Source organism: Rhinoderma darwinii, chromosome 11 (assembly GCF_050947455.1).
Source record: "Rhinoderma darwinii isolate aRhiDar2 chromosome 11, aRhiDar2.hap1, whole genome shotgun sequence".
Lineage (NCBI taxonomy): Eukaryota > Metazoa > Chordata > Amphibia > Anura > Rhinodermatidae > Rhinoderma > Rhinoderma darwinii.
The window spans coordinates 44,981,327-44,999,184 of record NC_134697.1 but is presented as its reverse complement, the minus strand read 5'-3'; the positions used below and the strand labels follow the sequence as shown (position 1 = coordinate 44,999,184).

The 17,858-nt window shown below is 40.8% G+C and overlaps 1 protein-coding gene and 1 long non-coding RNA gene across 2 annotated transcripts in view; one reads left to right on the top strand and one right to left on the bottom strand.

Annotated features, from left to right (window-relative positions):
* Positions 1 to 17,858, bottom strand: part of PCDH15 (protocadherin related 15) — a 1,038,602-nt gene that overhangs the window by 209,702 nt on the left and 811,042 nt on the right. The window lies entirely within an intron of this gene.
* On the top strand, positions 9,017 to 12,426 carry LOC142663622 (uncharacterized). Its single transcript, XR_012851119.1, has 3 exons — positions 9,017 to 9,057; positions 10,037 to 10,147; positions 12,364 to 12,426. It is a non-coding gene; the product is annotated as an uncharacterized LOC142663622 (long non-coding RNA).

Sequence of the window (17,858 nt, the reverse complement as noted above, 5' to 3'; positions counted from 1 at the left end):
AGGTGAAAGTGACAGGAGCGTGAACGGGATTGAATGTGTGAAGTAAAGGAAAGATCTGAGTCAAAAATAACCCCAAGACAGCGGGCGTGCTGCTTCAGAGTTATGGTAGTACCACACACTGAGATGGAGACATCAGGTTTGGTAGGTTAGTAGATGGTGGAAACACAAGGAGCTCAGTTTTATAAAGATTCGGTTTCAGATAGAGAGAGGACATTATGTGAGAGACAGTGGACAGGCAATCACTGGTGTTTTGTATTAGAGCCGGCGGGATATCATGGAAAGAGGCATATAATTGGGTGTCATCCGCGTAGAGATGGTACTGGAAGCCAAATCTACTGATAGTTTTCCAATTAGGTTTGTGTAGAGTGAAAAGAGGAGCGGTCATATGTCTTTTATAAAAGGTACTATGTTACTATATTAAAAAGTTATGTGATAAGAAATTATGATCATGGGATGCGTCAAAAGTGGCATAGCCTTGTATCTTACAAATTTTCAACACATTTAGGCCTGATTTACCCGAGCGTGTGCATTTTGCGCACGCAAAAAACGTGGCATTTTGCGTGCGCAAAAGGCACTTAACAGCTGCGCGTGTCATCAGTGTATGATGCGCGGCTGCGAGATTCTCTCGCAGCCGCCATCATTTTTACACTCCGTTTGGTTGTTTGTAAACAGAAAAGCACGTGGTGCTTTTCTGTTTACATTCAGAGTTTGACAGGTGTTGCGCGAACCACGCAGTTCGCACGGAAGTGCTTTCGTGCGACCTGCGTGGTTTTCACGCACCCATTGACTTCAATGGGTGCGTGATGCGCCAAAAACGCAGAAATATAGAACATGTCGTGAGTTTTACGCAGCGGACTCACGCTGCGCAAAACTCACGGACTGTCTGCACTGCCCCATAGCCTAATATAGGTGCATACGACATGCGTGAAAAGCACGCGCGTATATTACGCTTGTGTAAATGATGCCTTACTCGGGTTTCTAATATTGAAATCAACTACTCAATGTCTGAGGTCCCGAATAGCTCTATTCCTTTAGAAGAGGTCTGGTCTTTTAAGCAGGGCCGGTGTTAGCACCCGACGAACTTGGGCAAGTGCCAGGGCCCACTACACTTGGGGGGGGGCCCACTCGGCCGCCAGGTGCTGCCGCTGCCATCATGGCTTCTCCAGGAGTACAATCCCTGGCCAGAGCATTGCCGACACTCTTGCCGGGGATTCTGCTTCGCATGAGGGGGCCTGTGCCGCCCGCTGTCATGGCCCCTGATGCCGCTGCTTTGGCTGCTACAGTGGTAGTGACTCCACATTCAATAGTATCTGCGTCCTTAGGATGCACATACTATTAAGCACTATGGCATACTATTTACTAGGCTACGGGCTGCAGCCTATCATGCGCAGGGACAGGATCATTGTGCTTGCCGGCGTGATGACGTCACTGGATCACGCCGGCCTATGCAAGGATCCTGTTGGCGTTGATTCACTCCATTCTTTGTGGGAACAGGGCCTAAGTGAGTATTTTTGTTTTATTTGTTTGGGAGTCGCTATACGGTGCTACCTACAGGAGGGGGAGCTGTATGGTGCTATCTAGAGGGGGAGCTGTATGGCACTATCTATGGGGGGTCTGTATGGCGCTATCTACAGGGGGGCCATATGGCACTCTCTACAGGGGGGCCATATGGTGCTCTCTATGGGGGGCCATATGGCGCTATCTACAAGGGGCTGTCTGGCACGATCTACAGGGGGAGCTGTATGGCACTATCTACAGGTGGGGCTGTATGGCACTACCTGGGAGGGGGGCTGTGTGGCACTATCTACAGAGGGAACTTAATTTATGGGGGTACAAACTGGGGGCCTAACTTCTATATGGGGGCACAAAGTGACGTTTTCTGCCGCCGAGAGTTCCTCACAAAGGGGCCCACTAAGTCTGTGTCGCCCCCTGTGGATATGCCATAAATGTCCCTCATGTGAAAACGCCTTTAAGTCCCTAGCCCCTTTCAACTGGTCTGAACATCAAATTAAATATCTTGGGATTTACCTGACCAAAGATACCCGCTATTTTTTTCGCCGCTATCTACACCTAATTAAAAACATGTCCATCATTACCTTTGCTTAAATTTGGTTAAGGACTCCAATTTCTCATAAAACCATTTCAATACAATATCGTGACATGCTAGCAAAATTCTTAACAGGCTGCAATTCACATTAAAACCACTGGGTGGCCACATATAGCAATCCCAACTGAGCTCCTTCAACATCCCCCTCATCTCCTGGATAGATAGAAAAAAACTACCTCAAAACCTATATCCTACCCCATATACTATGTGTCATCCAAACTGTTCCCATATCACACACCCAATCATTCTTTACCTTCTGGAACAAAAACTGGAACACTAAAAACTGGAACACTAAAAAAATATTGGCTCCCGCACAGACTTAATTTTAAAACCTATTAAGCGTAGGATAGTAACACACTAGGTTTAAACACTGCGGATTTTCCACAACAGATTTAATTGCGGGAAAATCTACAGCATATTACAGTAGCAGTAGTGTGGGTGAAATTTATACAAATCTCATCCACCAACAGTGGAATAAATCGACTGAAAAACTAATCATAAATTGCACTGCGGTGAAGTTTTGAATCAGCAGAATGTAAGTTTATGCTGCGGAATCGCTGCTCTTCTGCTGCGGGTTTCCCCATTGAATTCAATGGGGAGGTAATACCCGCAAAAATCGCTAATCAGAAAAAAAAAAGCTTTTGAATAATTTCAAATCCAAGTGGATACGCAGTGTACTTCTGCATAGCATATCCGCCCAGTGTGTTCGCACCCGCCTGTGTAGTTGGCTGTGCCTAGTTAGACTGTGAAACCTACCATCGCACAAACTTTACTAGGTCCACAACTTATGCAAAATATATGTGTGCTTTTCTAAAGCACAACCTATACATCCCGGTTAGTCCTCTTACAAGGGGCACCCTAGATGTTATCTATCACTATTTCTTTACTAGACCCCCCCTGGAAGATTTCTTCTCTATCCTCATTGGGATATCCACCGCTGTTCAAGAACATCCCATCTTTCTCATTAGATCTTTGGCGAGATTTTCACAATTTAAAAACATCAAGATTCCAGATTTCATTTCATTTTTACCAGCACCTATGCACCACACTAACAATGTTTTGCTTATACAGTTCTTGTTAAATACGAGTAAACAATTTCTCAATAGGTTCCCGACCATTCACAAACTTTCCTGGCTAGAATCTCTTCCCCTCCTAAGGGCCTGTTCTGAAAAATGTACAGTAAAGGAGCCCCTGACAAACCAAGCTACCTTGTAGCATGGGAGAAGGAACTGGATAGATACTTCACAAGAGAATAAATTTATTTTGTGTTAAAGCCCTTGTATGGTTTCTCAAGATACGTCAAATTTCAGGAGAACTCCTTTAAGACATTAACCAGATGGTATAAAACACCAGGGTTTCTCTATAACATGTATTTCTCTCCCTCTGATACATGTTTGGGCTGTGGCGTCCACACAGGCACTATATCTCACATCTAGTGGGATTGCCCAGTTGAGCCTTAATTCCTGGAAAGGGGTCACAGATCTCAAATACACAATTTCTGCCAAACACACCTCTCTAACTGCCCCTTTAGTTCTTCTGTAGGCCCCTCAGACTCCTTTTAGCCCAAGAAAAATGATCTGACTTCCTGTGTGATTATGGTAGCTAAATCCTTAATACCATTATTCTGGACATCCCTCGATCTACCCTCTCTCCAGTTTCTGATTTAAATCCACATCACTATCTAAATCACAAATGTTCTGCCCAAGTTTAACTAACTAACCACCAACCTGTTGTATCTAGATCTGGCTGACTGCCCAGACATTTTGTCTCTATTTTCTCTCCAGGTACAAGGACTTTCCTTTGCTGTAGTCTATCCTACCCTCCCTTAAATAAATCCACATTATTTGGTGATATACCATAAACTAAGACGGTTCTCCCCAACCTGCGGCTCTTCAGCTGTTGCAAAACTATAACTCCCAGCATTCCTTGACAGCCTACATTTGCCACAGGTTGGGGAACATGGCTCTGTTTCTTTGTACTTCACTTACTATGTCAACTATTGTACTACCCAGTAGTCCTGCGTGCTGCTATTTACTGCATTAGCTCATACTTATTAGCTGGTTCTTCTGTAATATGCTTTTTCTTTATATACATTTTTTCTCTGTTTTACGCTCTATGAAAAAAGATTTGCAAAAAAACTGGCCTAGATTCAGAGCTAGAGAGGATTCCGATGTGGAAAATAAGTAATTAATGGAATGGGTTGGTTGCAATATTAAGAAAGACCAAAAAAGCTGGGTTACTTATTTTGGAGAAAATACGTCTATGAGTGATATAATTACCAGGAATACATGGAATAGTCAATTCACAGATGTAGCTAATGTTGTTTTTATGACCCGGCCTTTAACATTGACTAAGGGGCATCCACTACATCAAAGAAGGTTTCACCATCAACGATGAAGGGGCTTTTTACTGTAGGAGCAGTGATACTACGGGACTCTTCATCAAAATACAATAATAGTTGACTATTTACATGATTTTAAAAGACGTTTGGAGGTTACACACTAGTACAGGATATCTATAATAGATTGCTTGAGATGGGAAACTCATCCAGAAATTTGCTCGAAGACATTTGGCAATTACCTCATAGGGGTTGTTTTGCTTTCCTATTGATCAACACTGCAGGTTATAGCTTGAACCAGACCTTTATTCAACGTGTTACCATCAGTCATTAAAATCCTGGTCCACTCAATGTACCATTGAGAAGTTCACAAGTTGTAATCACAAACTGACTATATTATTTTAGAAACCGTATGATGTGCTTTTATAGGTTAACTCCAACTGATTTTCACAACATTTCATTTCCATTCTGTTAATGCAACTGGCAAGCAAAAAGATTTGCTCTAATGATGAATCTCAGCAGTGAAAGCCTATAATCACAAAAATACAGATTACAAAAAAAAATCTTGAAATCTCTTCTGTATATCTATGCAGTATGCCAGTAGTCATTGATTAGAATCTATTGCAGTGTGAGGTAGGTTTATCAAGCCTATATAGTGAAATGATGGTGCATCTTGAGGTTATAAAACACAGCTGGAACTGACATATTGTCAAATGATGGTTGCTGAATAACCTCTTATCATTTAGCCTAATCATAGAATAAACATAGGAGGTTAGGTAACAAAGTCCTCCGTGGAAACCTGATGTGTCAACTCAAGTCACCTGTGTAGTCCATGGGCAATGCTTCAGTCAGAGCTTGAAGCTGTCCAGAGATAGTGTGTGGAATAATGAGGCACAGTGACAGATCTACTATGTTTAACAAGTGAAAACTTGTCTAAACTTCCAGATGGAACCTGTCACACAGTCCCTTCATGTAATACATGATTCTTTTTTTCTCCCATTTCTCATTTGTATAGCAGTTCATCGTTATGCTTCCTGATGCCTGCATCTCTTTTCATATTTCAAGGCATAACTTTAGGATGTACCCAACATCAGCAATCTCACGTGACAATGCAAAACACTTTGTTGTCCCTATAATGCCTTCATTCACCATTTCATCCTAGTCAAAACACGTTCGCATATGCAACTCGGTGTGTAAAATCAAACTTCTAATCTAAAATGTAAAAAAATTGAGTGGCCAGGTGATTAGTCTTTCTTTTTCACCCCACCGCCCCTTTTTTTCCCTTGTCTTACCCAGTTATTTGTTCCTCAAACTTTGTGGAACCTTTCCACGTGCTTTTTTAATAGAAGAATATTTGTACTGTTATGCTTACAATGCTTTAGTACTACTTTTGCTTTTCTTTTTCATCAGAAGGTGTGTGTTCCTTTTTTCACTGTACTGTATTTGCTTTCTTTTGAAAATAAATATATGTACATTTTTAAAAATATATATATTGAACTATAAAAATCTAAGTGCCCTATGCTGTTTATTAGCTTCATTCAGCTACAGTCTGAACACTTCTTTTATTTCAATATGGGGCAGAGTAGAAGGAGACTTGAATCACTGCAGCCTTTTGATTTCTCCTTGCTGATCTCAGCTAGGAAATAAATATGGTTCACAGCTGCAGAAGCAAAGAGATAGCTAAAATAACTTGAATATCTTACATAACAAGGGAATTCTGAGCTGTTTGTGCATCTGTAGGGGAAACCTGCTAGCTAATAAAGTCCTGTGATTACAGCAGCATTGGCACTACTCTCTCTCTGCTGTGTGGGAGAGTTGTGACCACAGGAGTGTACTGTACTTGCAGGGGAAAGAAGTGAGGGTATGTTCACACGGCGGGGGTCCGTAACGGCTGAAATTACGGGGATGTTTCAGCCTGAAAACATCCCCGTAATTTCAGCCGTACCGGCATGTGCAGGCGCAAGAACGCCGCGTCAATTACGGCCGTAATTAGCGCTGCTATTCATTGGAGTCAATGAATAGCGGCTCCAATTACGGCCAAAGAAGTGACAGGTCACTTCTTTGACGCGGGCGTCTATTTGCGCGCCGTCATTTGACAGCGGCGCGTAAATATACGCCTCGTGTGAACAGACAAACGTCTGCCCATTGCTTTCAATGGGCAGATGTTTGTCAGCGCTATTGAGGCGCTATTTTCAGACGTAATTCGGGGCAAAAACGCCCGATTTACGTCCGTAAATAGGCCGTGTGAACATACCCTAAGGGTATGTGCACACACACTAATTACGTCCGTAATTGACGGACGTATTTCGGCCGCAAGTACCGGACCAAACACAGTGCAGGGATCCGGGCTCCTAGCATCATACTTATGTACGATGCTAGGAGTCCCTGCCTCGCTGCAGGACAACTGTCCCGTACTGTAATCATGTTTTCAGTACGTGACAGTGGTCCTGCAGCGAGGCAGGGACTCCTAGCATCGTACATAACTATGATGCTAGGAGCCCGGCTCTCTGCACTGTGTTCGGTCCGGTACTTGCGGCCGAAATACGTCCGTCAATTATGGACGTAATTAGTGTGTGCACATACCCTAAAGCAAGGACTGGTAAAGGAGGTTTGTGGAGACAGTGACCGGGCTGCAACTCTTCTATATCTATAACATGGCAGACAAATATAACAACTTCGTGTTAGTGAATTATGATGATGGGGAGGACTGCAGCACAAACAGCTGAGCTGTGAAGGGAAAGACTTATGTCACATTCTCACCAGCTTCCAGGCTGGGCAGTCGATTAATCTGCCAATCTGCTAGAGTACGGAGACGCCAGATCAATCAGCAGTCAGGTCCGGCATCCACTCATATTAGGCAGCGTCCTATTTAAAGCGCCTCCTCCTGGCCTGATGTGCCAGTTATTATTAATTTTACCTGCCTCTACTACTGCAACTCTAAGTATCTCAGTGTTTGGACTTCTCTGTGTCGTTTCACTCTCCTTCTTATTTTTCCTGTGTGCTGACTGGGACGGGTCCGGATTTCTCTGTGTTGTTTTGTGTCTTAAGACCCAGCAAACCCATTTCACTACGTTTATCTATGTACTTCAGTAATAGAATTATCTCTGCTTGTCAGTTTAGTTTCCTTGTTTGAACCGGGTTCTTCTTGGTTTAGTGTGGAGTGGATATTATACTGCAGATCCTGTTATGTGCTTTCTGGTTTACCTTTTACTTGTGCTGCTGGATTTATTACGTGCTTTGTTGTTACCCTTTTGCTGTTATTGTCCTGCTGCATTTATTACGTGCTTTCTGGTTTACCTTTTACTTCAAGTACCATTTAACTCATACTGCCAGTCAGCGGCTGCCTAGTGGTCAACCCGATATTCCATAGCTAGTAAGAGGGATCGCTCATGGTTACCTGGAGGTTCCTGATAGTAGGTTCGCTCTTATTAGGACAGCAGTTCCGCTGTAGGTGGGTCTTCCCTACAGTTATGTCCGTGTGAATAAGGCCTGTCTGTTTTGCACGCGCAAAACACGCTGCATTTTGCGCGCGCAAAAGGTCCGTGTGTCATCAGCATATGGTGCGCGGCTGCGTGATTTTCGCACAGCCAGCATCATGATGACGCTCTGGTTTTATGTTTATAAACACGTGCTTTTCTGTTTTCATTAATTTATTTTCCTACTGTAGCACGCATCACGCGCGGCACCCAGAAGTGCTTCCGTGTGCCGAGCGTGATTTTCCCGCACCCATTGACTTCAATGGGTGCGTGCTGCATGAAACACAAGCCAAATATAGGACATGTCGTGAGTTTTACGCAGCACACATACGCTGCATGAAATTCACTGGCAGTCTGAATGGCCCCATTCATTAACATAGGTCAGTGCGACGCGCGTGAAAATCACACGCGTAGCACAGACGTATAACACGTTCGTGTGAATTATGGTTTGTCTTAAAGACTTCAGAGGTTGAAATTGGGGAGAAATCCTCCAGCTCACCTGACACACTCCAGTGTGTTGTGAATGGCACTCGGATCCTCGTGTCGGCACACGGTGGATTAGCAAAAAAACGGGGGAGGAGTAGGATCCAGCGCTGAGTTAAGGATTAAAATGGATATTCTGTTCCAAGTTTAATGGCATAAATGTTAAAAGGAAGTCCAGTTGTGGATAGTCCTGGGTTGGTAAGAAGTGGAGGTATTGTCCTCGGGGCCTACGCGTTTCGGACGACTGCCGCGTCCTTAAACTTGGCTGTAGTAATTTTGAATAGCGCGCGCTGTCAGTTTTTGTACTGAATCAGTGCGGTCAGCTGATTATTTTGTGCGTGTCATCGTTTGTAGTATGTTGGAACGCAAGCCGGAAGTGGTTGTCCGGTCCTGTATTGTGATCAAGAGAGCTTACGAGTAAGTATTGATGTTATTGGAGGGCTATTATTTAACTTGATTGAGTAGTTTATATAGTGCATTAATGCGTATCTGAGACCTATGAATGTTAGATTAAATTGATATGTTTATATATTAAATATGTTTTGACGTTTCAGTTTTCTATTTAGGGGTATCAGACAACAGCGATGGCCGGCCCGGCCAATCGCCCGAGCCCAGTATGTATCCCGAGAAACATCATAAACGTTCAATTATAGGTAAGTACAGTAGTAAAATACAGTGATGAAACTTTAAATTTTGTTATGTATCTCTTGTTTGTAGAAAACTACGAATATTCCCAAAGGGGCCTTTGTTGAAATATCAAAACTGTGAAATAACATTTGGATTGAAATTATGACGGCTCCAAATATTTTGATATAAATATGCCAGATGACTATCGCTGTGTTGTTACGGGGTAGCGCGCTATAATGTAGAACGAGGATCTTGTGGGGAAAGTGCAGATAGGACACAACTGAAACTATATGGGGGTTCGGAAACATATATTGAGACGAACGAGACTAGGTGGTATGTGAATTAAAATGTGTGCATGACAAACAGCAAATATTATGCATGCAACACTGGATACGTTTATATACCTTGGAAGATAATGCGTTATGTGATTATTCATGTTATATTATTTTGTATATCATACCAAATTTTGCATTTTGCTCATGTATAGCTGGTATTGCTAATCATGACATTAATACTGATACATTAATTCCTTTCTTAGGTTTAAGCCTTTTGGAAATCTTGTGTTTAATCGATAGATCCAATAGGCTTCACGGAGATGGGTTTTGTGTTTTATATCACCTCCCCTTTTGCATGGTTGGATCTTTTCAATGGCATAACATCTAAACGATCTAGTTGATCTGTTATGTTGAGAGATGAAATGTTTAGATGCATTTGATGTATTCAAGATATTTTCGTTTCTCACGTAGCTAAGATGTTCCAGGATTCTTATTTTAAATTTCCGGTTGGTGCAACCTACGTATTTTAAATTACATTCTATGCACTCAATGATGTAAATGACTGATTCAGAGTTGCAGTTTATGTAATTTTGTATATTGAAATTGTCAGTGTATGTGGAGTCACTGAAAGTTTTGGTTGTCTGGACGTGGGAGCAAACTTTGCAGGGATGCTGGCCACACTTATAGAAACCTATGGTTTCTAACCATGTTGTATTTATTTTCTCACTAGCAGTGAATAAGGATGGAGACAGAACATTGCCCAAAGAGGAGGCTTTCCTTGCCACTATTCTACACCCCCCAGCCAGCACTGTGCGCAAAGTGTCATCCTCCATGAGGATAGGTAAGTAGTTGGTTATTAATTTTTTAATTTGCGTAAACTGGTTGCTTTGTTGTAAGATTAACGTGGGTTGGTTGTCGGTGGATTGATTGTTCTGTAATGTGTCTCCTGTTTTATTCTGGTGACTCAAAAGTTGAGCTCTGGATTTTTTGGTCATGATGTTGCTGGCTCGATTAAGTGACCATTGGGGATAGCCTCTTTCGTGGAGTCTTGTTTTAATTGATTCTTGTTCTATCTTATATTGACTCTGGTAAGTGCAGTTCCTTTTGGCACGGTGCATTTCACCCACTGGTATGGCTTTGATGGTATGCCTGGTGTGGTTACTATTTGCGTGTAGTATATTGTTTGTGGCCGTAGGTTTGCGATGCGTTTTAGTCGAAATGGTTTGACCATTTACACCCATTAACTCCAGATCAAGAAAGATGATGTTGGTGATATCAAAATGATGAGTAAATTTAAGATTACAATTATTATTGTTAAGAGTTTCCACAAACTTAGGGATAATATCAGTGTCTCCTTTCCAAATAATCAATATGTCATCGATATATCTACCGTACCATTCCACATGGTGGCTGTATGTATTTTCGGTGGAAAAAATGTGGAATTGTTCCCACCATGCCATGACCAAGTTTGCTACTGAGGGGGAGAATTTTGCCCCCATAGACACACCTCTAAGTTGCAAATAATATTTTGTATCAAATTGAAAGTAATTGTTGGTTAAAAGAAACATGAGTACGTCTAGTATATATAATTGGAATTTTTTTTCATATGTACTGTGTTTAGTCAAATGATAATTGAGGGCGGCATGAGCTATGTGGTGTGGAATTGATGTATATAATGCCACGACGTCACATGTGAGCCAGCTATATTTTTTATCCCAAACTTTGTTGTGTAACAAGTTTAGGACATGTTTGGTATCTCTGAGGAAACCAGGTGTTGCTTGTGCCAATGGTTGTAACAATGTGTCCAGCCATTCTGACAATCTCTCGAGGATTGATCCAATACCAGATACAATCGGTCTCATTGGTGGAGGGAATATCTGTTTATGGATCTTAGGGAGTGCGTGAATAATTGGAGTGATTGGTTGGTCAACGTAAATAAAGTCCATTTGTTTTTGACTGATGAAGCCTCCTTGGTAACCATCTTCAAGTAATCTTTTCATTGAATGTTTAATTATTTCTACTGGGTTTTTGTCCAATTTCTTGTATGTTGTTTCGTCCGATAATAAGTCCAGAATGGATTGTTGGTAGTCCTTTTTATTCATAACTGTGACATTGCCCCCTTTGTCCGACATTTTTATGATTAGTTGTTTATTTTCTTGTAACGACTTTGTTGCTTCTGTTAGTTTTCTTGACATATTTTTTGTTGGACATTGGCCTTTGAGGCTGTCAGCAAGCTGATGGAGTTCTTTTTCCATGACCATTTGGAATCGGTCCATTGACTCAGTACGTGAACTTATTGGATAAAATTTAGGATTAGATGTTTTGAAATTAGAAGCTGTGGTCACTGTTTGATTTGGAGTTTCACTTCGCAAATGATCAAGGCTTACTAGGGTTGTGAGTTCTTCAAATGAAAATTTGGACACCTGGGAAACTGTGTCTGGTGATATTGTGTTGATGCATTCTTCAGCTGAGGTTAAGGCTGGTGTCACTGTCACAATATCTCCTAGTGTTGTTTCTTCATTGCGAAAAAAATGCTTTTTGACAGTCAAGTTTCGAATGAACTTGTTGATATCAAGTATTGTGTTAAACAGATTGAAATTCTTTTTGGGGGCAAAATTAAGGCCTAGGGACAAAACCTCATTTTGTTCTGTGGTGAGGGGTGTAGACGAAAGATTAGTGACATTAGTAGTTAATGCTGCTGAAATTTTCTTGAACGGAGGCGGCGGTTTTGTTCTAAATTTGTTCGACTTGTGCTTTCTGCCGCCCCTCCTTCCCCGTTTTTTGACTGGAATGAGATATTTTCTGGTCTGTAACTTGTATGGAGACGTGTTCAAACATTCTCATCTTCTGATATACCATCAGCGGAGTCTGGTTCAGTGGAGCTGAAACTTACTCTGTTGGGTAAGTCCCTGTATTGTTTGTAGGACTGGTTTCTTCTTTTGAGAATAGGTCTTGGTCTATTGTAGTTTCTTGTTTTTGAGCTCCAGTTGTAGACTTCGTTGTTTGAATAGTCCTTGATGTCCCTTTGAAATTTATTTTTCTTTATGTCTGCAATAGCATGATCCAGCTTGTCGGTAGCAGATGACATCCTAGTTTGGAGAAGAGTGAATGAAGGTGAGTTGGAGAAAATTTCTAATGATTTCTCGATATCCAAGATGTTAGTGTCTAATTCTTTTAGTTTAAGTTCCTCCTGTTTCGTAATTAATTTCATTAAATTGATAGAACAAATGGATAGAGTCTCATTCCATTCCTTAAGAAAGTCTTCTGTATAAACAAAGCTGGGCATTTTTCGGAGTCGTAACCCTCTAGGAATCATGTTCTTTGTAATATAATTTTTGAGTGTGGTGAGGTCCCACCAGATTTTTGCTTGTTGAGCTAAGTTTTTTTCAAGTTTGTGAAATAAATCCTCCATGTCTTGGTTGTTTTCTGTATGGTTGTCATGGTTACCAAAAACTTTTTCCGCCAGTTCTATGCGAGTAGATTGAATAACATGCGTCATGGTTTAGATATACAATGACACTTTGGATTATGCTGACCAAGGTAAATGTGCAACGTGTAAGTGAGTTAAAATCAAAGATTAGTCAATTGCGTCAACCAGCTCATTAGAAACAATGTATATGTATTAGTAATAGAAGGTATTGGTTTGTTGGTCAGTTGTGGCCACTTGTATCTGAGTGGTTAATGATGTTCTAGCTTCACTTGTTACAAACTTGCATATAACAGGACTTACGTATTGAACATATATTTGGACTTGCTAGTGTTCCTCCTGGAGACACTAGTATGAAGGGAGCTCGAGAGGTATAGTAAGCCGAACTTGCAATACAATAGAAATTGGGGAGAAATCCTCCAGCTCACCTGACACACTCCAGTGTGTTGTGAATGGCACTCGGATCCTCGTGTCGGCACACGGTGGATTAGCAAAAAAACGGGGGAGGAGTAGGATCCAGCGCTGAGTTAAGGATTAAAATGGATATTCTATTTACGTTGACCAACCAATCACTCCAATTATTCACGCACTCCCTAAGATCCATAAACAGATATTCCCTCCACCAATGAGACCGATTGTATCTGGTATTGGATCAATCCTCGAGAGATTGTCAGAATGGCTGGACACATTGTTACAACCATTGGCACAAGCAACACCTGGTTTCCTCAGAGATACCAAACATGTCCTAAACTTGTTACACAACAAAGTTTGGGATAAAAAATATAGCTGGCTCACATGTGACTTCGTGGCATTATATACATCAATTCCACACCACATAGCTCATGCCGCCCTCAATTATCATTTGACTAAACACAGTACATATGAAAAAAATTTCCAATTATATATACTAGACGTACTCATGTTTCTTTTAACCAACAATTACTTTCAATTTGATACAAAATATTATTTGCAACTTAGAGGTGTGTCTATGGGGGCAAAATTCTCCCCCTCAGTAGCAAACTTGGTCATGGCATGGTGGGAACAATTCCACATTTTTTCCACCGAAAATACATACAGCCACCATGTGGAATGGTACGGTAGATATATCGATGACATATTGATTATTTGGAAAGGAGACACTGATATTATCCCTAAGTTTGTGGAAACTCTTAACAATAATAATTGTAATCTTAAATTTACTCATCATTTTGATATCACCAACATCATCTTTCTTGATCTGGAGTTAATGGGTGTAAATGGTCAAACCATTTCGACTAAAACGCATCGCAAACCTACGGCCACAAACAATATACTACACGCAAATAGTAACCACACCAGGCATACCATCAAAGCCATACCAGTGGGTGAAATGCACCGTGCCAAAAGGAACTGCACTTACCAGAGTCAATATAAGATAGAACAAGAATCAATTAAAACAAGACTCCACGAAAGAGGCTATCCCCAATGGTCACTTAATCGAGCCAGCAACATCATGACCAAAAAATCCAGAGCTCAACTTTTGAGTCACCAGAATAAAACAGGAGACACATTACAGAACAATCAATCCACCGACAACCAACCCACGTTAATCTTACAACAAAGCAACCAGTTTACGCAAATTAAAAAATTAATAACCAACTACTTACCTATCCTCATGGAGGATGACACTTTGCGCACAGTGCTGGCTGGGGGGTGTAGAATAGTGGCAAGGAAAGCCTCCTCTTTGGGCAATGTTCTGTCTCCATCCTTATTCACTGCTAGTGAGAAAATAAATACAACATGGTTAGAAACCATAGGTTTCTATAAGTGTGGCCAGCATCCCTGCAAAGTTTGCTCCCACGTCCAGACAACCAAAACTTTCAGTGACTCCACATACACTGACAATTTCAATATACAAAATTACATAAACTGCAACTCTGAATCAGTCATTTACATCATTGAGTGCATAGAATGTAATTTAAAATACGTAGGTTGCACCAACCGGAAATTTAAAATAAGAATCCTGGAACATCTTAGCTACGTGAGAAACGAAAATATCTTGAATACATCAAATGCATCTAAACATTTCATCTCTCAACATAACAGATCAACTAGATCGTTTAGATGTTATGCCATTGAAAAGATCCAACCATGCAAAAGGGGAGGTGATATAAAACACAAAACCCATCTCCGTGAAGCCTATTGGATCTATCGATTAAACACAAGATTTCCAAAAGGCTTAAACCTAAGAAAGGAATTAATGTATCAGTATTAATGTCATGATTAGCAATACCAGCTATACATGAGCAAAATGCAAAATTTGGTATGATATACAAAATAATATAACATGAATAATCACATAACGCATTATCTTCCAAGGTATATAAACGTATCCAGTGTTGCATGCATAATATTTGCTGTTTGTCATGCACACATTTTAATTCACATACCACCTAGTCTCGTTCGTCTCAATATATGTTTCCGAACCCCCATATAGTTTCAGTTGTGTCCTATCTGCACTTTCCCCACAAGATCCTCGTTCTACATTATAGCGCGCTACCCCGTAACAACACAGCGATAGTCATCTGGCATATTTATATCAAAATATTTGGAGCCGTCATAATTTCAATCCAAATGTTATTTCACAGTTTTGATATTTCAACAAAGGCCCCTTTGGGAATATTCGTAGTTTTCTACAAACAAGAGATACATAACAAAATTTAACGTTTCATCACTGTATTTTACTACTGTACTTACCTATAATTGAACGTTTATGATGTTTCTCGGGATACATACTGGGCTCGGGCGATTGGCCGGGCCGGCCATCGCTGTTGTCTGATACCCCTAAATAGAAAACTGAAACGTCAAAACATATTTAATATATAAACATATCAATTTAATCTAACATTCATAGGTCTCAGATACGCATTAATGCACTATATAAACTACTCAATCAAGGTAAATAATAGCCCTCCAATAACATCAATACTTACTCGTAAGCTCTCTTGATCACAATACAGGACCGGACAACCACTTCCGGCTTGCGTTCCAACATACTACAAACGATGACACGCACAAAATAATCAGCTGACCGCACTGATTCAGTACAAAAACTGACAGCGCGCGCTATTCAAAATTACTACAGCCAAGTTTAAGGACGCGGCAGTCGTCCGAAACGCGTAGGCCCCGAGGACAATACCTCCACTTCTTACCAACCCAGGACTATCCACAACTGGACTTCCTTTTAACATTTATGCCATTAAACTTGGAACAGAATATCCATTTTAATCCTTAACTCAGCGCTGGATCCTACTCCTCCCCCGTTTTTTTACTTCAGAGGTTGCTTACTGAGTAGCTTGAGGCAAGTCTGACAGCCATATCTTTTTGAGTTTAACAGTACTATGACACTTTACATAGGTACCGTACATCAGGATTTAAGGGCACTGTGAACTTTTTTTTATTGCTCACTGGTGCGTCATTTTAAGAATCCACTAAGGCCTCGTTTACATCTGTTTTGAAGGCTTGGGTAGGGGCCTCCATCGCAGATACATCCGCGAATACCTGAAACAATAGCGCTTTTGGTTCCAGTAAAACCAGGGCCTACACGATGGAATCTTTATGGAATTCATCAAGTCAATGGGTTTCAACAGCTGCTGGTGGTTTCTGTCATCCAACGGTACCAGCGCTCCCAATTTTTCCGCTGTTCTGCTCCTCTGATTGGGCAGGGTCAAACACAGAGGGGAACGAGTGCAAAGATCTACTCAATATTAATAATATAAAGATATTATACTTCTCACAGACCCTAATATCCACCTTGTTTAGTTTTCCTTTTTCTGATCTCTTAGTTGCTGTATTAATGTAAATATCGTCTTGGTCTTGGGGTTGCAGGACATGAACAGAGGAGTAAAGCTCTGTTCACACTAGCATTGTGGCCTGTATTTACAGGACCTACAATGAAATACGACTGATATATTATAAACTATTTTTCCCCACAATTGACTTTAAAGGGATCATTAAGGTTAGATAGACACTGAATAGTGCAGCACGTTACACTATTCTGACCATCCCCAAAAAATAGTAACCTAATTGAAAATAATTAACAGCGTGAAGAGAGTCTTACTTATGTCCATTTCAAGTCATGTGACCTCCACTAAAGTGACATCCACTAAGGTTTTCTGTAATTAAAAAGTAAGTGTAAATATATTAAATATTAAAAACGTTTAACAAGACAATTTACTTAAGTTTTATTGATTTGATTTAAGTCCACCAAGTGGACTGTGCTACATCCCCTCTCTATAGATATCTACCTTTGTAGATAGTGCCACACATATCCCCTATTGATAGCTTAATTGGGGCTCCCTCTAGGAGAGGAATCCCCGGCCAAGGTGCCGGCAATGTTTTGGTTGGAGATTCCACTCATAGAGAGAGCCCCAATGGAGCGATCCATAGGAGGATATGTGTGGCACTATCTACAAAGGTGTGTGTGTGGCACTATTTACCAAGGGTTGTGTGTGGCATTCTCTACAGAGGGCACTGGGGAATAATCTACAGAGGGCACTGTGACATTATCTAGGGGGTGTGGCACTCTCTGCAGAGGGCACCTTGGCATTATTTAGGGTGCATGTGGCACGTGGGAATTAACTAGGGTGTGTGGCTCTATCTACAGAGGGCACTGTGGCACTATCTAAAAAGGGGCTGCCCAATCTTGACATTCTTGTGTCTGCCAAATGCTGCCAACTGAGTAGCCAGACAGCATTTAGCTACACTTGAACTGGAAAACTGGATTGTTAAAATGGAGTAAACTTGCACATTTCTGATAAGTTTAAACCTAGCGGTATGATTATAGTAATGTAGTATTATTATAGCAATGTAGTATTGTTCTAGTAATGTAGTAGTATTATTATAGTAATATAGTATTGTTATAGTAATGTAGTATTACAATGTAGTATTGTTATAGTAATGTAGTAATAGTTTTATAGTAATGTAATATTGTTATAGTAATGTAGTATTGTTATAGTAGTTCAAATAACAGATTAACAATAATTTAGCATTTTATCAAATTTGAAAGTAATTCCTTCTGTCAACTTGACGTTTACCCGGCTGAGTTTGAGACCCCTGATGTAGATGCTGTATCTGTAATGTGTTT